Below are 22147 nucleotides of genomic sequence, written 5' to 3' on the forward strand. Positions count from 1 at the left end.
TATTGCTGCTAAGGCTTTGAAAGGGCAGAGCATTTTTGCATTCATTTTCTGCTAGAGGCCAAGTGACTTCCCAGCCCAGGAGCATTTTTTGTTTGAAAAGTTTGAGCCAAAAAGGTTGGTTGCTGCTCATGAATTAAGAGAGTGAACCCACACCCTTTTTAAGTTCTCCCTCCCAACACTTGCTAATGCTAAACAGGTTTGCAACATTTCTTGAACAGAAGAGTTAAAGGCCCTGCATACATTTGGCAGGGTTATAGTCCATTGCTCATAGATGCACCCTTTAATGGTCTGGTGAAAGGCATTTTTGATATGGTCAAGTTACTAGGGTTTTAAAAGCATACTTTGCATCTCCAGTGCTAATCTGACCCTGAAAAGAACCCTGAACCAGAGCTGATCAATTAACATGTGCCCTGAACATGCCTAACTGGGGGCATCTAAACCTTGCTAGGGTAAGGTGGCCCCTATCCATGTTGAAATCCCACTTTGGCAGCTATATCTTTGGCCATGCCCATAACACACAAATGGGCTCCTTGCTCACACCCAAAGGCACCCTTTTGAAAATTACCTACCTTGCACTTAGGTCCCCAATTTGGTGTCCAGATAGCCATTTAAGTGTCTAATACGCATTTTTAAAATGTTGGCATTAAATAGCTCTAGTTGTATTTTCAGTGTGAATTGACTTTAGACATTGGTGATATATGTACATGCTTGCTGTTAAGGGAGGAATAATAGCCTAAAATAAAGTGATATTTTTTCCTGTGCTATTCTTCAGGGACAATCACATTTCCTATGTGTTCTTCTCACTCCTCTGGCAGCCAAGTGACTACAGAATAAGATCCCACAGAGAATAAATCTGCAGGGAAAATGGTTACAGCAGCATCTCTTGCGGAGCACTCTGTGTGAAGTCAGACAAATTCATAAGAAATGAGTGATGGAAGGAGGAAAATCAGCACAGTAAACTCTCCCCAAACAGCCACATATTCAAGGTCCAGTAACAGCAGGATTGTGCCTCCATACTTGCCTGATATGTTGCTCAGACATATGTGGACTCCAACAATTACAACTTTGTTTCCGTTAACAAAGCTGTTTGCATTGTACATTCAACATTTGCTTTTCAAGACTACGTTTTCAGCTGGCCAATCTTGTGTGAAGCAGCTGCTGTTGTTACAGGAAGATGTGTGGTGCGGCTTCAGAGATCAAAAATCATTCTCCATCTTGAAAGGTGGAGCTCAGGACTGCAGACAGCGGGCTCTGGTTACTGTGTTTAGATAAAAATAGTTTAATTGATTAATTCAATCTCCTACTGCCTTTAGAACAACCAAAATCTGATCACTTAGAAGGGCTTGCACGGGTGGAACATGTCAGCTGGTTTAGACTAGAGGCTACTAGCAAGACTTTGTTCTGCAAAGGTCATAGGCTTGCACAAGTTGCTGTCCCTGGCACTCAAAATTCATTTAGATATGGTGAGGCACTGTGATGGAGACTATAATATTGTAATATGGACTGTCAATAGATCTGTAATTGTTTTACATGTTTCATATTGAAGGATTTGTTTCTGCTTGCAGCTGATGCCCTAAGCTTTTGAAAGCACAATATCTTTTTCATTTTGTTCCCCTCCGAAACATCTTTACCTTGTGGTTTACTCGGTGTACTTACTTGTTCCTCAGTGAGCACTAATGTAGATTGCGCCTGTTTACTGGGCTTATTAGAGCAAGCTTTGTTGATACTGGCCTAACTAAATTAAACTAGCTCTTTGTTTCCATAGTGACATTTCTGCCTATATGAATAATCTTGGGCTCTTTCTAGTTACATTCGAGAATGTAGAGCGCAAATAAGGTTTAACCAACACATGGCATAATAATCTCATCTCAATATCCTACTTGATAGTCCTGCAGGATTTGAATTATTTTGCATTTAAAACAATAAGCGGTGATTCTGTAAAAATATCCTGGGGTTCCGTGTTTACTGTGTCTCATATTGCTTAGTTTACAATGAAACTCAACCTAATATTTGAAAATTAAGTTGAGTTCTTTCTGTTTTGTGCATCATTAATATTCTGTAGGTGAATTTATGCCCTTCTGCAACCTCATTGTTGTCACTGGAGTTTCACAGATGTGACCAAGGGAAAATTAGGCCTTGTAAAGCAGGGCCTGGTTCCCCACTGACTTGTACCCTATGTAGACCTTTACTTACATTGCAAATGAGTTCAAATTGGATATACAGTGCTACCGAAAGGAAATGGTAACATTCTACACACACTTTGCCCAGGCATGAATCTCAACACAAGGTTCAAGGCTGTGGAGAATCAGGCCCTTAGTTAACAACTAAGATTGATGATGCAAAAGACAGAGTAGACTCCAGCTGCTTCTCCCATAGCTGCATTGCCTCTGCAGAGCTAACAGGAGTAAAAGGTGGAAAAAATTTATTTTGTTACTAACATAAGCAACTATGATTCTAACTGCATTTAGGATGCACAGCTAGTGAATAAGAAGCTGCCATTTTTACCTTGTCACTTTTCAGGGACGTATCACACTTTTAAAGCCGCGTAACCCCATTGACTCCTGATTAACAGCTGGGAGGAGACTCAGCCTCTCGTCTTGAAATTCTTTTAGGTTTGCATTGTTCTGGGTACAGAACATGGGGTTAAAAACAACAAGCAGAAAATTCACGTTCTTCTCCGTTTGCAATAAGGTTTCAAAATCTGAAAAGCAAAGGAACAGGTTCTGGGGAGCAGGATGAGAAATGTGTGCCATGTGCACAGTGTTTGTTCAGTGGAGATCAGTTTTAAATTAATATGTTTATAGACTCTATGAAGGAAATTAATTTTCTACCCCTTAATGGGAAGAATGTATTTTTCAAAACGATGCTCTCCTTTGACTCCTCTGAAGCCCCCCACCCACCCCGAGCAGAAAGCAATGTGCAAGAGGGAGCTGAGGAAATAAATGTAGTGACAAAATGACGAATCTTTACAATCTGGAGGAAATTTTTCCTGTTTTTGCTGCATGCATCTGAGATCTGAGTTCCGTATCTTACATGTAAATGAAGATAAAGGGAAAAGCACTTTTATGACAAGGATATGCTACTTCGTGAGGAATTTTTTTGCACAGCATTGGAACAGAGAACCTGATTGTCTTCTCATTTAAACTGGTTTTACTCTTGTATAATATTGATTTTTAGCATGCTTCTCCCAAGATACACTGGGCAAATGATTTTGAAACCATTAAAGAATCTGGCCCATTGGATCTCCTATCGTAAATCCAACCAAAGGTCCATCTTGTCTGAGATCCTGCCCTCAGCAATGTCCAGAAGCTGACCACATCTGCTCTCGTATACCACCACGCCGCTTAGGTAATGATGGATATCTAGTGTAGGAGGAAAGAGAATCTCTTTCTTGACCTATGGCAACCTATTCTAGTTTAGCATGTATAGTTCAAGTCTAAATGACAGTCATTACATTACCCAGCCTTTTACACAATTCAGTTACCCTGTTACTTTACTTACATGAAGCCAAATACTGCTTTTGGATACAAACATGTAACAACTGCTGGTTTAGTCAGTGACATAAGGGCGCATCCAAGAGCATGACCTGGCCTTGTTCTCCAATTCCCATGTGAACAGAAGTTGTCAAACAGCATGCCATGGGCCTTTCACCTAAAGGAACTGTAACTGAGAAATAGAAATCCAGTTATGCATTGTAGAGAAACAGGCATGATATTTTAAAACAAGCAGTGTTATTCTTTACAAGATCAGCAGATAGGTGAACAGTGTAGAAGAGAAAACTAATGGTTCTACTGACAGGTTGCGCGCGCGCACACACACACACACACACACACACGGCTGGCGCAACCCATTAGGTGGTCGCCTAGGGCACTAACATTTGGGAGGCAGAGACCGCGGTGGCCGGATCTTCGGCCGCCCCAGTCGTCGTCGGTATTTAGGGGGCAGGACCTTCTTCCGCCTCCGTTGGGGCAGCATTTCGGGGGCAGGACTTTCCGCTGCCTCTGTAGGGGGCAGCATTTCGGGGGCGGGACCTTCTGCCGCCTAGGGCGCCAAAAAAGCTGGCGGCGCTCCTGCACACACACACACACACACACTCTCTCTCTCTCTACTGTATAGACAGACCAGGAAGAATCCTACCATTGACACAAACAGGGCCATAACTAGCTTCAGTTAAACAGATGAGACCTAGTACAGACAAGGCTCTGACGTTTTGTTGTGTGCACCTGTTGTGAGCAGGATTAGATGACACGGTACTTAAAATACTGGCATCTGCTTGGTGCCCTCCCTTAACTAGTACTCTATGGTTGCTACCACAGATGGAGCTGCACCAGTCAGCAATGGCAGGGAACTTCAGAGAAGACAGGCCAGTACACAGACAGTCTGTGCTTAACACTTTTCATGGTGAGTTTCATATCAAGGTCTTCTATATCAATCAATCATAATGGATGAAATTCCCCCCAGCACAATGAGATTTCAGTAGGACATAGGCCTTGTGCAGGACCTTTGCACGGGGGAACATTTTCCCAGCATGCATTTTGTTAACACTTTTGCCCTTACCAGAGGTGTACAAAAGGGAATGGCAAGTAGGGGCACTCCCCTGACAATCTCTGTATGTCCCTGCAGCTCGAGAAGGGAGGAAGCAGCAGAGTGGCTGGCTGAGCTCCTCCTCCCCCCATCCCTACAGCTGCTGTTTCTCTTTCCCTGTTGCCGGAGTCCCTGCCTCCACCCCCTGACTCACCTGAGTGGGCGGTCTGCAAACCAGGTAGCAGTGCTGGGACTCCAGAAGCAGGGAAGGAAAAGCAGCAGCTGTAGGGATGGGAGGAGGAGGAGCTCAGTCGGCAGCCAACCATCCTGCTGTTTCCTCCCTCCTCTGGCTGCAGGGACAGACTTGCTGCCAGGGGGAGCTGCTGGGCCTCCGCACTAGAGGTGTCTTGAGAAATCTGGGGGTCAGGGCTCATGCAAACCTTTCATTTTGTGTGTTTAATGTGCTCATACAAAAGCAGTCAAATTTAAATTTCTGCACACGCCCCGGCCCTAATGATATTTCCTACGCCTTGTCCAGTTTTATTTTTTTTATTATTATTTTTGGTCAAAAATTGCATTCTGTAACTTACTAAAGAGGAAGAAAACAGCAGTCCTGTTCAGCAAGAGGGAGTTCCTCTTCCTTCTTCGTTTGGCATTACATTTACAAAACATATGTTATTGCCAACCTCTAGGCTTTGTGATCAGAGTACTAAGGGATCAGCTCTCTTTGCAGAACTGTGGTGAAATGACCCAGTCACTCATCCTCTTAGGGAATGGGTTTATGCAATTTGAGCCACCTCCTTACCTGTGTGGGACAAAAAGCAGAGTTGAGAAACAGAGCAGAAGTGCATTTCGTTTATAAAAGAACAGCTGAGATGCAAAAGCCTTTTAATTTTTCTTTAAATAATGGCAAGAAATCTGATATACGTTGATATTAAATCAACAGCAAGAAGTCTCACTGTAACACCGGCAATAAAGCACATACCATTTTGTTACTCACATTTATCAAGATAATACTAAAATTATAAAGGGAACCTTTGGTAATGAACAAAACTAAATTGAAAGTTCCTTCAACATGTTGTGGGAAAAAAAGGGATTTTGACAATAATTACCGCTCATTGTGCTAAGCTGTTGTGAGAGCTTATAATTGCCAGCAGCTTTTCACTGAATAGTTTCTGGGCATTTAAAAACGAATACATTGCGTTCCTGAAAGAAGCTAATGCACAAATGAAGAATAGCTACAACTGAGGAAAGAATATGTCAGAGCTGAGTTGAAATTCCTTCATCCATGCTGAATGCCTGGGAAATGTGACTGTAAAACCAGATCCAAATGTTGCAGCCAGCTAGTCTATATAGAATGGACTGAAGCAACCTCCCCAAACTTTAAGAATCCGAACTTCAGCCTCAGTTCTGAAAAGTGAACTGCATGGGAGGACTCCTGCTCTGGTGTAGTTTTCTGGAGCAGGACTCGGGCCTTAGTGGATCAGTCAATCTCTCACCAGAACATATCTCTGTAGATTGCCACGTATTTGCAGGGGCGAAAGGAAATGCAGGCCTGTTATTTACCAGGCTGCACGTGGCAATAGACTATATAGGTAAGGGATGCAAGGAGAGTATGAGTCACGATGCAAACTGCAGACACACACAACTAAAATTAATCAATTTAAAGTTTTATTGGGGATAGTTACAAGGGGTAAGGGAGCAGCGTATGATTAGCTAATAGGGTTAATAAAACTTAAAACACACAATGACTAAAATATCTACTAACAATATTTATAAACAAAGATGCAGCATTTAGTAATAACTGATACTTACAAATACAAACCAACGCATAACGACCGGCAAACGTAGAGACTCTGTTTGAAACACGTGAGCTGAGAGAGAGGCTTCGAGGTGATCAGGCTCGGTTATGGGAGTACACAGGATACACAGGATTCGTTTTTCTTTCTCCTCTCCCTGCCTGCACATGGCAGGGCGACCTAAAGTACCCACTATGACATCACAGAAGTGTCATAGGGGATGGAGCCCAAAACCTGTGTGTGTTCGTTTCTGATTGGCACAAGCAAAGTTTACACCAAGTAGAGGAGCAGGTGCCAAAAAGTCTGGCTTTGCCCCCAAAAGGTGAGGTAATGCATATTGTTGTAGAATGCGTTCAACACTGAATGACACAAAGAAGAGGCCAGGGCAATACCGGTATGGGCAAGTTCTACAGGATGCAGACAGGAACTCATCTTAACAATCTCCATTCAAGTACTATTGGAGGCTTAATGGATCTTGAGTGTTTTCCCCCTGAATCCTGCCAAAGCTCCATTAAAATGTGATTTGAATGTTTTCCTTTTCCTCTTCTCCTGATATTCCCTCATTTCATTTTTGCATCACAGCTACAGACAAAGGGGGAGTGACATCTGAAGGAAACACCAGACTCTGCTCCCCTGGTTCACTAGAAATCTCTACCTGTAGAGAGTGCAATAGACCATCTGGTGTTCATAAAAGCTCTGATTAAAGCAGAAGAGGGTTCAAAATGATAACGACAAGAATGATGAGCCAGATCTTGCTCACTCTGAAGTCAATAGGAGTTTGGCAATTGCCTTTGGCAGGAGTGGGAATGGACACAATTAAGATAATTGTAAACTCTTTGGGACAAGGACCATCATTTTGTTGTGTGCACAGTGGAATCCTGCCGCAGGACTGGGGCTGTCAGGAATTATAGTAATACAAATAAGAAATAATAACAACATGGATGGGTAAGGTAGATCATTCCATGCCTTTTATTGAGCTAATACATACATTAAGATAGAGCCAAACTTCAGGATTTTTCATGATTTATCACAAATACTTGAAATGTTGTGTATTTGAAAGTATTTGGGGATCTAATAAAATGTACTTTCCACCTTGTCCACTTTTTCTTGAAGATCAACATCACTGTAATTATTTAATACAAACAGAGACAAAGGGCCAAATTCTGTTCCAGCTCAAAGCACATTCAAGCCCGTTGACTTCAATAGGGTTACATGGGCATAAAGAGGGGAGAAGCAGTGACCCAAAGAATGACTCTTCATTTGTATAGAGTCTTCAATCTGGACTACCTTACATTGTTTGATGATCTTAAATTACACACTGGGTTCACTTAATCTATTACTGAAATGTGATCATCACTGGACTGAAATACAGTTACTCTCCAACAGGGTGGACCAGTTTTACACCAGGTAGGACTGAAAGTTTAGGATGAGAAGTTAGAAATATGCCTTTCCATCTGAAACAGTACAGGGGATTTAAATAGGAAGAATTAAAGTAACCCAGCTGGAATTTAACCAGTTAACATTGTTTCAAGAGGCGTAATGACCAAAAGTGGTCAGTATCTAAGTTTCACATCTCATCCAAGTGATGGCACCTCCACTAGCACAGTCACCCTAACACAGGCCCTAATCTAGAAAGTATTTATATTCAGACGGGTGATTAAACATGTGCTAAAGTCTCACTGATGTCAAAGTTAGGCATGTGCTTAACGCTTGCCTGAATAGGGATGGACTTCAATGTTTTCTTGATTCGAGTCCATAATGCTGTGGTAGAGAAGAGGAGTGTCACCTACTGAATTGCCAGAACCACTTTACATGCTTGGAGGTCTTCCATACAAGTCCTAAGCTTACTCAGCTTAACTCGAGTGATCTGGCTGGACTCAAACAGTGGGGAAGATGATAGATTTTTAGAACATTAGCTCCTTTGAGTAGGGACTTCCTCACTGTATTCATCTTTAAAATGCTAAATCTATAGTGCTACAGAAATAAATAATAAGGAAAAGAAGAAATATTACAGTAATAAGATCAGAGAGAGACAAAGAACCTGAATGAAGCCAGTTTATCAAATCAAAAAAAGATAAGAACAAGAATTTTTTCTCTAAATATTTAACCACATTTTCTCTGATAGTTATTTGTTTTCTATTAATCATTTCTGGATAATTTAGTTCTTAGTGTCTTTGTGTTGCTTACGATCACATCTAAATGCAGACATGTTAATACCTAAATCTTGCTATTGTAAGTCACCTTAGCTGTTCTAACATTCCAGACTCTGACATTACGGGTACAGCTTCGCTGACACTGAAATGGGTGTGATTTTTTTTAATTGAACATGCTGCCTCAATAATTTTATCTGAATGAATAAGTGAATTGAGCACATTTCTGGTTTGCTCTAATCTTGTCTGGAGTGCTAGAAAAGAATGAAAATTGATGGGCTGAATGGCATCTCTCGGTAGAAAACATTTCCATGTCCTTATGTAAGTGTCCTTGAAATACTGTCAGATTCTGTCCAATAGTTTACCCCTGCAGAATACATGGGGCAAGGGAGTGGGCAGGGGGGAGAGAGAGAAAAAATGTCATGCATCCAACGAAGTGGGTGTTCACCCACGAAAGCTCATGCTCCAAAACGTCTGTTAGTCTATAAGGTGCCACAGGACTCTTTGCTGCTTTTAAAAAATGATTAAGTGCTGTCATTTCAGAATTACCACTGGTTAATAGTTTTAGCTGCTGCAATATTTACAGATAGGGGCCGATACTAATCCCATTGAAATTAATGGCAAAATGGGACTTCAGTGAGAGCAGGATCAGGCCCTTGTGTATGTCTTTTTCTCTGTTGTTAGCCCTGGCTCTGATTGTCCTCATGCCACAGCCAAAATTCAGGCCCTGGTGTCACAGAGATTTTCTCCTGGGAACAATCATGGCCACAGTTGGCTTCATTTATATATAAAATCTTAATTTCTGGCCTTGGCTGGGCAAGATACTTAAACTAGGGTCACCAGACAGCAAGTGTGAAAAATCAGGACAGGGGGTGGCGGGTAACAGGACCCTATACAAGAAAAAGACCCTATAAAATCGGGACATCTGATCACCCTAACTTTAGAACATGCCTAACTTTCAGCCCATCAGTTAACTTTAGCGGGACTATTCATGTGTTTAAAGTTAGGCATGTACCTAAGTACCTTGCAGAATCAGGATGTTTGCGTTTTTCTCTCTTTGAACTGGAGGTGTGAAACGCCTGCACTGAACGATGGTAAAACAATTTGGACATTGAAAATCTGGCGCACAATAGCCAACGTCATAATGGGATCGAAATCTTCATGAGGAAATGGGATGAAAATGGAATGGCCATCTGTTGTAATGACTCTGGAGGTTGTAAATGAGATAATATGGGCAGCCTCTACTGGCCATTCCACTGAGTTCAACGAGACAGCCCTTGAGAAAATACAGTGTGTGCCTTGATAAAATCCTAAAAGACCACAATATCTGGCAGCAACGAAGTGGCCAGTAGCTTTTGGTTTGTTTAATTTCAAACCTAGCCAAATGCTGTTTGAAATTTCCAAAGCAGTCTTGGAGATCTAAACACTGATCTTTCATTAAAACTAATGGGAGATATGTGTCTAAATTTAAACCCCCTAGACTGCTATGAAAATCTCAACCAGCGTTTTTTGGAAATTTTATTCTGATGGCTTGCCTGCTCTACAATCAATGCTGTGATTTACAGCTCCGTAGATGTATCCATGCTAGCTTTAAGTGAGGGCTTCAGCACATACTAAAAACCCAAGGATGTACCCAGGGGGACCTTGCACAGATTGCTCTGAAGCCCATGCCACTGTGTTTTTATTGCTATTTTTAGCAAGCTAGCTAGATTAAACTGGCTTGTGTATGCCTCCATGATTGCAGTGTAGATGTAGCGTAAGTAGCACGTTATGCTTAGATGGTGAAAATAGGAGGAGAGAGGGAAGGAATCCAGCGGGATAAAAGTTGAAAAAGGGAGTCAGGAAAAGGGAGATTAAAAAGCAAACACAGAGAAGCGTGGAAAGAAACAGACAGAAAGTAATAAACTAATGAAAAAATGCATATAGTGTGACTCTTATTTATATAGCATGTATAGGTGAGCCACTTTTGTTAGCCTAGTTTTTGTGAGGTTTACTGGTTAATTTGCTAAGAGTGTGCTTTCATAGATTCACAGTTCATAGATTCCAAGGGCAGAAGGGACCATTGTGGTCATCTTGTCTGACCACCTATATAACACAGGATATAGACTTCCCCAAAATCATTTCTAGTGCATATCTTTTAGAAAAATATCCAATCTTGATTTAGACCTATGATCCTCTATTTGACCCAGCTAGACAAATTAATCTACGGTGTATCTCCGCTGCTTTCTGTGGAGTGACCTGATGGTTGACTTTGGCCCATGACTTTCTGCTCCTAATACACAGCACAGTTTCTCTGTAGCTAGAGAATTTTGCGTTTAAACTCAGACACCCTTTGTGGGGAGGGGATGACATGGATATAATTTACAGGAAAAGAAAAACACTTGTGGACTCAACCCTCCCCATCCAAACAGTTTGAGGGATTCCTCCAACCACAAACTCCCCAAAGCCCAACCATCCTTAGATACCAATAAAAAATAACACTTCCAGTTGTATTTGGGTGTGTGAGGGTTCCAAGGCTCTTTAACACATTAACCATCATCACAAAGCAACAATAATAGTCCTTACGAAAATATCAGGGTTGATTGTGAAGTGCAAAGGAGATGTCTCTTGGTTGAGGGACTTTTGGCCCAGAAGACAAGGATTGATCTAATACCCACTGAAGCCTCCCATTGACCTTAACAGGAATTGATTCAGGACCATAATGAGCAAACTGAGTCTGGATGTGGAAAGAGGAATAACAGCTAGTGCCTACAGATTTTCTCTTATGAAATTCCACTTGACTACAGTAAGTACTGCACTGGGCACTGATACAAAGCAGTCCTACCAGGGATTGAGGAAGAAGATATCATAGCACACACTTGTCATTGCAGGCAATTACACATGATGCCCAAAATAAATGAATAAAACATATCACCAAAGTCTATGAAAAAGAACACATGTAGCTCATAAATCCAGTCTATGCTGTGCTATTCATTCACATGAATATTTCTGTACTCAGCATATGGTGCACTAGATTTCAAGTCATTGATAAAGACACTGATCTTTGTAGTCTCTTTATTATATTTTCCCATTTTCTGCTGAGTTGGAAAAAAATCATTGTATGCCTTCTGTCAGCCTGAAACTAGTGCAATTTGCAGAAGTTTCAGACTGATAAACTAGCTCTTCTCTTCCAGGTTGCAGTCTTAGGGAAAGTAACACAGCCCTGTTAAACAGTTATTTAACAAGCACACTGATTTATCGAGCATACTAATGACAATCATGCAAATGAACCTGTCATGTTCATAACCACTATCCCTAAACATCCTAATCATGAATATGCCGTAATTAAGCCATTATAGCTAATGTAATTGTATTGGTTCTATTAAATGAAGGGCAGTGCTGTAAATAAACATGGGGCGATAAAAAGGAAAGAATTGAGGATATTTGTTGGAAATATTATTGGAGTAGGGGGAAGGGCTGCTCTAGACATTTCGCTGCCCCAAGCAGGGTACTTGGCGTGCTGGGGTCTGGAGCCAACCCTGGGTGGGGGAATATGCACTGCAAGAGCAAGAAGCTCAGATTTAAAGGCTTCTACTTGTATCCTAATCTATAGTTATGGATTACTTTAACCAGTTACCCACCCCAAGATGAGGGTTTACACCTACTTTAATCTGCGAGAGTTCAGCCCACAAGACAGACTATGGTGGAGAGGTTATCAATAGAAGGGGGCCACAATGGAAGGGTGCCACACGGAGCACCACAGAGATGTCATTGTGCTCTTTCTAAAGGGGAGAGATACCAGTACAGAATGTATAATATTTGTCTCACTCACACTATGCCTTGTGGAAAAACCCAAAGTGTTAGTCCTCATCCTCATCCTCACCCCCATTGTCACCAGTGGTCATCATCCTGGCGACACCCCACCATGGCACACGGCCGGGATCCAGCTGTTTTAATGTGTTACACTGATGCCCACTGGGGTCATACATATTTATGAAGGTTTTAACTCCTTTTCTTTATTTGAACTTTCACACCTCGCTACTCTTGGGGTCCCCTTCCTCATTAGTTTTCCCTTATATTCATTAACATTTAACTTCACCTTATCACCATAGTAACAGGTGGCAACCTTAAGGAAATCTAACATTTCTCCCTGGCTACCAAGAGTTGCCTTATGGTGCCTGTTGTCTATGTGTAAACATTATTAGCCAAACTCAGCAGTTATTTTCAAAACCTCTGCATATCACAAGCACAGACACAAGCTCAGAAGATTTATTATTAATTTACTTATTATGCTAACATATCCTAAATCCTAATGCCTAATCTGTCTAAGCTAAATATTTTACAGGCCTGAGGCCTTGAAGGCCCTGTGTTACAACATTAATTGATACTTACCTTTCACCTCTATATCCTAAATATACCTGATACCTTTTATCCTTGGCTACATAATAGGAATCTATTTTTATGATCTTGCTTGGAATTGCAAACAGAAGCTGATATATAAAACCACTTGCTCCTTTCACCCTAAAATACTGCACCAAATCCCATGATAATGGCAGGTTTGTGATAAACCTGTCGTAAGTGATAATCAGTTTATTACACTTCCACTGCAGCTCCTTCTCTGATCTCATATCTGTCTGGCAAGGTGCAGTGAGATGAGCGCTAAAGGCCCTTCTCATAAAAGTTTTACCCAGCTTTTTCCATAGAAAAGATAATCCCCATGTTCCTTATTCAGTAAATTCAGGCCCATTATAATGGCTTCTGTTTCACTTGTATTCCCCTAAGTGCATCCAGTTTTGTAAAGGAAACAACATTAGTCCCACATGAGGATTTATATTTCCAGCAAATAGCTTCCAACCTTCAGAGAAGGACATTTTGGATTTATACAGCAGGGCCAATGCCATTAGTTACATGGATGTAAAGCTGGTTTGGCACCAGTGAAATTGAAGGAGTTACTCTGTATTAACCTACGTGTAAATTAAATCAGAATTTGGTCGCAGGTGGTCTGGTTCAATAGCATAGCATAAGTGTCTTAGATGTTTTCAGGTGGCTACGGACTAAGGGCAGGGGAAGTTAGATCCAGTCATTTTTTAGAGGCGATGGGAGAGTGTCCTGAATAAAATGAAAATGATTAGATGCATGGAAAGGCTTCCATGTGAGGAGATACTGAAAAGGTGGGGACTGTTTAGAGAGGAGCCATGTGACACAGGGCATATAGAGCCATGTAGATTACAGAATAGTAGAGATAAGGTAAATTGTGTGCTCTTCCTTACCCTTTCTCACAGTATCAGGGACATCCAACGGCATTGCAACACATTTAAAACTGACAAAAAAGAAATCCACAACACAGAATTAGTCTGTGGGACTCATTGGCACTAGAGATCATTGAGGCTGGAGATTAGTAGGATTCCAAAAAGAATGAGACATTTATCTGGATAATGAGCATATCCATTGCTATTTCAGATAGGAGAGGTTTGTATTTTTGAAAGGGGTAAAAACCCTCATGCTTCAGGACAGAAGGCAACCACTAACTGTTAGGGGTTGGAAAGAAGCGTCCTTGCTGGGAAGCTTATTCCATCACTGTCCTCTGCGGGAGGATTTGTGCATTTCTCTGAAACACCTGCTACTGGCCACTGTCAAAAATAGGATCCTGGACTAGATTTTCCACTGGCCAAATCCAGGATGGGAGTTCCTATATTCCTTAGACAAACACAGACAGGTAGATGGTGGGTAGACTAGTGGCGGCCCCAGGGACCAGCGCTCCAAGCATGTGCCTGGGGTGGCAAGCCGCAGGGGATGCCCTGCCAGTCCCTGCAAGGGCAGCAGTCAGGCAGCCTTTGGCAGCTTGCCTCCGGGAGCTCCGCCGGTCCCGCAGATTCGGCGGCAATTCAGCGGCGGGTACGCTGAAGCAGCAGGACCGGTGGAGCTCCCACAGACGCGCTGCTGAAGGCAGCCTGACTGCCGTGCTTGGGGCAGCAAAAAAGCTAGAGCCACCCCTGGGTAGATTTGCTATCTAATAGGCTCCTTGAAGCTTTATAACGGTCATTTTATGTTCAGGCATAATACATGGCTACTGGGCCCAACAACATTTTCTGAATCTGCTAGGAAAAACTGGGGCTTTGCACAGATGCAGCACACACAGTAGTCTGCTTAACTGGCAGCTCCCTCTTAGAGAGCTGGGCCTGCCTCAACGCCCTTGAAAACTCCTGAGCTTTCAGGGTGTTCAGGATTCGACCCAGATCTGAGTTTTGCAAAGAACATCTTTCTTTATAAAGATCTGAACATACATCATAAATTACAGACTTGGGATCCAAATGTTGGCACTTTAAGCCCATCTCTAATCGCCAGGGTTTCTCTTTGTTTATACAGATTGTACTGACGGGAATGAGCAGGAGACACACAGGGCCCCACTAAAAGGGGACGCACACTGCACCCATTACCGGCAGCCCTGACAGCAAGCCCTCTCTCTCAAGCATATGACAGCATTATCTTTTGCCCATCTGGCTCGGGATGAAAAGCTAATGAAGCTGCCAATAATTCTCTATATCAAGCTAGCGATCCAGTGATTTTCTTGAAGTACAAAGTCGCTTGAGGTGAATGGAAAAAAGGAAGATTGTCAGCTGAGGACAGAAAGTAGAAAAATTAAAGGGAGATTGGGATGGGATTTAAAATAGTTTCAATTACTTAATCAGATGAAAACAGTGACTGGCTCAAGAATGATTATTTAGTTTACATGCTGTCTTTAAAAAAATCAAGCCTGACGCAACGAGAAAGGAAGCAGTCATGGTGTTAGCTTGATGCCATGCACTTAGACAGGAAGAGAAGAGCTACAACCAGTGAGTCAGGAATCTTCACCCTGAGACGCTGGCCTAAATTCAAACATGATTTGTGGGATGGTGTAAGTTAGATGCCTTTACACTCATTTAGACTCTTGCAAATGATAGCACATGGGCTGACTGCTCTGGCTGCATAGGGCCCCACCGACTTCACTGGGGGCTTTGCAGTGTCCTTTATACTCAATTAGACTCTGTCACACCTAATTGCAACCATATGTTTTTGTAAAGGAGTCTGTGCTGGTGTAGCTTTCCCCCTGAGGAGCAGGAGGAATGTGTATGAAGGGGTCAACTAAAGTTGGGGATGGACTACTTTAAATGGCTCATTCTTAGAGCCTCCTTCTACACACCTCTGCATTGGTCCCCTTGGCACATGAGTTATACCAGCTCAGTGTTCAAACACGGAGATATTGTGTATGTATTTGTGTATGAGTGGGAAGAAAGAGGTATAAGTTACATGCTGGCAAGAGGATGTGAACCTAGGTAAGTCTGGGGCCAGAAGGGGGGGGCAAGTGGGGCAATTTGCCTCAGGCCCTGGGCCCTGCAGGGGCCCCCACGAGAATTTAGTATTCTATAGTATTGCAACTTTTTTTTATGGAAGGGGTCCCCTGTCATAAGTAGATAGGTAAGGTAAGGGTTAATTTTCTTTTGCCTGTAAAGGGGAACCAAACACCTGACCAGAGGACCAATCAGAGAACTGGATTGTTTAAAAGTCAGGGGCGGGAATTTGCTTATTACTCGGGTCCTTTGTGGTTTCTCGGCTATGGGTAAACAAGCTTTTCTTATAACTCCATCTTCATCAGATATTTTACTAAAGTCTGAGTCAAAAGGAAAGAAGTAATTCGCTATGAGGAGGCTTTTGTTTGTTTTACTGTGTGTGATTTGCTGGTCTATTTAATTGGCTATTTTTTAAATCAGACTGGGTTATTCATATTTTCTTAGTAGGAGCCTGTATTAATGTTTATACAAGTTATTATTTCTGTATTTTCTCTCTTTCATATAAAGCTTTCTTTTTCAAAAATTGTGGAAGATTCTTTTTCTAGTAAGGCAAAGAAATTGAAATCTCTGTACCAGGTATCTGTCTCCCTCACGGAAGACAGGAAGAGGGAAGGCAAAGCCAAGCTGTTGGTATTTTGCATCTCGATTGTCCTGAGGAATAGAACGCTTATCTCTTGGGAAGCAGAAACAGCGTTCTTGGTACTTGCAGGCTAGACCAGAGCAATGCGCTGGGAAGGAGGGGGGAAGGGGTTATCTCTCCTGCTTTTAGACTCCAAGGGATTTGGAATCTGGGGGTCCCCCCAGGGAAGGGTGGTGGACACCAGAGAGAGGAAAGGGGGGTCAGGCCCTATTAATTCCTGACCTGGTGGCAGCCTATCAGATCTAAGCTGGAGATTAAGCTTAGAGGACTTTATGCTAGTACCTCATATCTGAACTCTAAGGTCCAGATTGAGGAGTTATACTATGACATGGTGGCAATATACTATGACATCCCCAAAATTGCTTTGCCCCAGGCCCCCTGAATCCTCTGGGCGGCCCTGCTGGTCTACACTGAAAAGTTAGTTTGACCCACCATGTGTCTCAAGGGTGTGAAAAATTCACACCCTTGAGAGACATAATTAAACTGATATAATCCCTGGCATAGGCAGCACTAGGTTGATGGAAGAATTCTTCTGCCAACCTAGCTATCTCTTCTCAGGGAGGTGGATTAACTACACAGATGGGAGAATGCCTCCCATTGCTGTTGGGAGGGTCTGCACTGAAGCACTGGAGTGGTGCAGCTGCAGTGCTGCAGCTGTGCCGGTGGAGCATTTTAAGTGTGGACATAGCCTAAGCAAAGAAAGGGAACCAAACAGGAGTCTAACTAGTGTAATGTACACATTGTAGGGCGGAGGAGCGGTACGGTACACCAACTACCCTTAACTTCACCTCTGAATTTGGCCTAGAGGGAACAACAGATGATTCGCACACCCATTTTAAGGTCAATATGGTGGGACGGGTCTTCAGCTGCTGTAAATCAGTGTGGCTCCATTGCAAACATTGATTTCAACAGAGGTGCAGCAATTTACACCAGCTGATGACCTGGGCCAGAATTTTTGCTTGGGATATTTACACTGAAGCTAAAGACAAGGAACCAATAATTTAAAAAGTCCAGATAAAATAATATAGAAACTACCTAAAAAAAGGTGTCAAATTCTCCTGCTGTTCTCTGAATCACCTGCTGCCGCCCTCATCTTCCTATCAAGATACAGTTCATCAGATTGCATCATTCCCTGCTGAAATTATCATTAACATTGCAGTCTCAAGGGATTATGCAGTGTCCAATTAATAGCAAAATAAATTTTAAGGATTTTTTTAAAATCCTGATTTCTAATTTCCTAATTTAATTTCCATATTCTGATTATCTGAAGTCATCTAAAGCAGTGGTAAAAAATGCCGTGACATTTTCCTAGGTGGTGAATTATTTTTAGCCTTTGAGATTTAAACTCTTTCCAGGTTCCTGAACTTTGAGAACTTTTCTTCAATAAAGAGCTTGATAGTGAAGCAGATATTTCCCCTCCAACCATTCAACTGATTTAATTAAAATATGCAAAATCTCCCCTTTGCACAATAAAGGAATATGCATTTTTTTCAGTGAGATAAAAGACACTGTCTAAAACCTTTATTATTTATAGGCGTAATTACTTTCCCCTCTGTTTTTACGGCTTGAATACTGTCCTATTTTACTGTATGTTAAAGCTACAGAAGGAAAAAGAAAAATCCAGACCATTTTTTACACCTCTGGCATTCCTGAAATTACAGGTGCTGTACAGCTTTTGTGAAACAGAAACAGGCATGTAAAAAAAAGAGTTTGGGGCCTGAGTCTCATTTATGCTAGCATGTTGTTATGTGGCTACACTTGGAATTAATGTGAGTGTGGTCAGAGCGGCAGCGCTGGGAGAGAGCTCTCCCAGCGCTGCACGTAAACCACATCCTTACGGATGTAGCGTGCAGTGCTGGGAGCTGCGCTGATTGCACTGAGGCTTTACAGCGCTATATCTTGCAGCTCTCAGGGGGGTGTTTTTTCACACCCCTGAGCGCGAAAGTTGCAGCACTGTAAAGTGTGAGTGTAGCCAAGCCCACATGCCAGAGTGCTGTAAATCTTATCCTTTATGTCTCAATTTAGATCAGGCCTATAGCTCTGGGGGAACATTCACAAACAGAATATGTTATTTTGATCAGGAATTTGGTTTAAAATTGCTCTTCCTAAACTGATTTTTTTTAATCACCCAAAGATGTTTAGACTGAGATTTAACCATCACAATGCAGATGAGTAGATCAGCATGTCACCTATAAAATAAGAAAAAAGAGGCTGAAAGTAAATAAAAAATGAAGATATGAGCATATTAGAATTTTTGTTTGTTTTTTCCACTACCATTGCAGTTTGGGTTCCTTGGGTGATGTTCTCTATATCGTCACACAGCAGAACATATAGACTGGATTAACCAAAAGCTACCCACATAAGGGGTAATAACACATAGCACCTGTTTTGGTTATTCACTTCTCTCTTTGCCCACAACGACCCTCATCAGCCTATCTCTGGCATCTTTTGGGATGGAGATCACAGCCTCCTAGATGCACAAGACCTTGTACCCAAACTATTATCTCTACCCTTCTCTCCACAAGGTTAGAGTTTGGTTTCTCTCTCCAATGCGCCCATCAGTAACTATTCCACTAACAGTTCTGAGACCCCAGCCAGGTAGTGTTAAATGCAAAGTTATTTTATTGGAAGCAGGTGAGAAATAGAGAGAAAAATCACAAGACAATCACTACAGAACAAAGTCACCTAAACAAATACACCTGAAAGCATCACTAGAGTGACCCTAAGATTTATTATAGGATAGTAAAATATTTTCAGCAGAATGGTAAAAAGGTACTTTTTTCTCTCCCAAGTTAAAGCCGTCTGCCTCTGCCTACCATATTAGCCTAATCATATGTAAAGAGGGTTTCTCTACAAGTATCCTGTTGGCTTCTACAAGCCATTCTCCTAATTATAAACTACATTCATCTTAACAGGGAACAAGGACAATATCATGTCATTTATGTGGCCAGTTGCAACTAATCAGCGCAGCTCAAACCTTAAATATGGAGTAGCCAATATGTGCAGCAAACAGGTTACAATTAATCCACAGCATTAAAAAATAAACCTCAAAAATTGGTTGATTAAATTTGAGTAATAAGTAAATTCAAGGAAATCATGATCTGCCTTTGGACATTCTATGTGCAGAAAGAGAGGGTAAAAACTCTCAATAAATTATTTGCTATTAATAATTTACCTAGCTCTAGTCAGCATTAGCCAATGCCCCTGTACAGCAGGACAGGCTCCTAACCACTAGTAATGAAAGACTGAATTGATTATTATTATTATTATTTGCAAGGAGAGAAGTATTTGTTAATCCTAGTGGCCTGGTTATATTCTAATTTGAGTAGCTGTAGTATGTCTAGCTACAGATTTATGCAGTTTCAGTTGGATAAGGAGTTCATCACTCTCTGCCCTAAAACTGTGCAATGTTGTTGCACACTATTAAAGCATCTGTCACAATTCATCTCATAGGTGGATGCATTTCAGTGATGGATAAAGTGGTCCCTGTGCACAATTTTTAAGGGAGTTTGTTGGTAAAGTGCTTTCCTATGAAAAGTGCTATATAAATGCAAAGTACTCCCATCTATTATTCATCTTTTAATACACGTTTCAATAATATTTGGAGTAACATGGTAACAATAATTAAACATGACAGGATACATTTTGACATGTTTATAAGGCCAATTACAAACACCTCTTAAAAAAACAAGTTTTGATCCCAAGCACAAACAGGCAAAAAACACTCTGATCATAAAGATGATGGTACCTTCAATAGAGACACGTGTTAATGCTTTAGATACAATTAACAGGTTTGGTTCTATGCCCAGCTCAGAACTGCAGGAGAACGAGTCTGGGTGAAGATAGGACAGGACTCAAAATGTGGATCCTTCCAGGGGTTCTACCTATCTATCTACTGTTTCCTTCAAAAGTGGCTGGAGGCTTTAAAGAGCTGAGACAATCCCTATAACGTCAATTACACTGGGGTCAAAGGCAGGACATACAATTGATTATTGTGGGGCAAAAGACCAGAGATGCAGTTTACTAATGTGACTATAGGCTGTATAACCAACCTCCTCCCCCCACTCCTTTTTTAGGGCTAAATATTCCCCCCTCTGGCCCGTTGCCCAATCAACAAACACCCACAGCAACAGCACAAGCTGAGTCCCCCTCCACACTCTCACACAGGTTTGATTGTGGGTGACCTTCCAGGGCCATGGGTAAATTTGCCACGAGCTCCTCTTGCTGCGATGCTGCTCTTCCGTCACGGGGTCCCCCTTCCCCTCCATTCCCCGGACATACCTTATGCCTCCAGCTGCTCTGCTCCTGGAGGCATCCACCTTTTTGCTCACTAGCAAACCACAAAGCAATCGTAGCATTTTCCAAAGGAGAGGGGAGCCCACCAGTTTGGGGGGAGGAGGGGAATAAAATGCACTTCTGAATTTAAAAAGAAAATGGAGGGAAAATGAACTAGTAGGTGGCTGGGAGAAAATCAGTGGGAAAGGGGAAGAAGGGAAAGAAATGGGGATAGGCGCAAGGGAACGGAAGGGAAACGCTGCCTCTCTGAGTTCTCTTCTGCAGCAGGTGAAGAGTGAAGCTTTCTTGGCCAGGAGAGCGGTAAAAGCTGGATCTCGCTGGCTTCAGTCTGGATCCAGTGTGATGAGAATCTTGCAAGCAGTCTAGGGGGGGTTAGACACTGATCCATCAAAAGGTGTGCAAAGGTAATGGAGAATATGTCTCCCCATTCTTTAGACTGCCTGGAAAATCTCAACCAAGAGTCGATCATCTAAAACCACGTACAATGGGATCATGCACCGACGCAGTTCCACTGCCAAATGTCAATGTTCTGGCATGAAATTCGGCTGGGTCTAAAAGATCAAGATGTCAGATATGGCTTGTTGTGGATTCCCCGAAACATAATGTGTTAGAAGCAGGCCAGTCTGATGTCAAAGAATGGTTACAATTGCTTCCTGTCCTCGACAGTAAACATTTGGGAATCTAGCTGGAAAAAAAAAATAGGCAAGACCCTGAAAGATGTAGCTTCATATCTGGAGTTTTCAAGTGCTCCTGTGTCAGGATGCACCAGGAGACAGATTTTCATAGTGGACAAGGAGCAGCTACATTTGATGTCTGTTTCTGCAGCAGAATTCACAGGTTTATGTCCAAAACTGACCAGTTGCTGATTATGGTTTTTGTTGTTGTTGTTGTTTTGGTTTTTGTATTGCTTTTGCATTGAGATGTGTACGAGCCTGGATTTTTCTGGTCACACAAGAGCAGCAACAGCCCGTGCTAACTATTTTGTCTGTGCAGTTTGGTGGGTTAGGGGCAATGGAACCAACAGGCTCCAGGTTTCTTTGTTGTGCTACCACCGTGAGATGGAGCAGCTGCGCTTCTCTGTTTTGTTGGTAGGATTGGGGGAGAGGAGGGGACTGAAAAATAACCTAATTGGATGCAGTCAAGTGTCAGGTATGTATTTTTGTGCTGCTCCTGCAAGGGTCTAGAGATTTTGGTCTACTAGGAGCTGCCATATTTCCCCCTCTATTTACCTATTACAATGTGGGGTTGGGGTTAAAATTTGGAAGCATCCGGATACTACGAGTACTCCACGGTCCAGATGTTTCCAGGGAAGGATAGATTTATGATTCGGAGTCAGAAACTGCGAAGATCCAGGTGGACTCAGGTACCGGATCTGTGTTTTTTGTGGAACTCACGTGCCAGGATGTACCAGGGTGCAGAACATTCTGATGC

The 22147-nt window shown here is 42.1% G+C and overlaps 1 long non-coding RNA gene across 1 annotated transcript; it reads right to left on the reverse strand.

The window, feature by feature from the left end:
* Positions 1–912: 912 nt before the first annotated feature.
* On the reverse strand, positions 913–21971 carry LOC116817157 (uncharacterized). The gene is made up of 4 exons (XR_004371863.2): positions 20702–21971; positions 3502–3666; positions 2506–2701; positions 913–1258 (listed from the first exon to the last, which is right to left on the reverse strand). It is a non-coding gene; the product is annotated as an uncharacterized LOC116817157 (long non-coding RNA).
* Between the last annotated feature and the right edge of the window lie 176 nt (positions 21972–22147).

Source organism: Chelonoidis abingdonii, chromosome 8, assembly GCF_003597395.2.
Source record: "Chelonoidis abingdonii isolate Lonesome George chromosome 8, CheloAbing_2.0, whole genome shotgun sequence".
NCBI classification, from domain to species: Eukaryota; Metazoa; Chordata; order Testudines; family Testudinidae; genus Chelonoidis; species Chelonoidis abingdonii.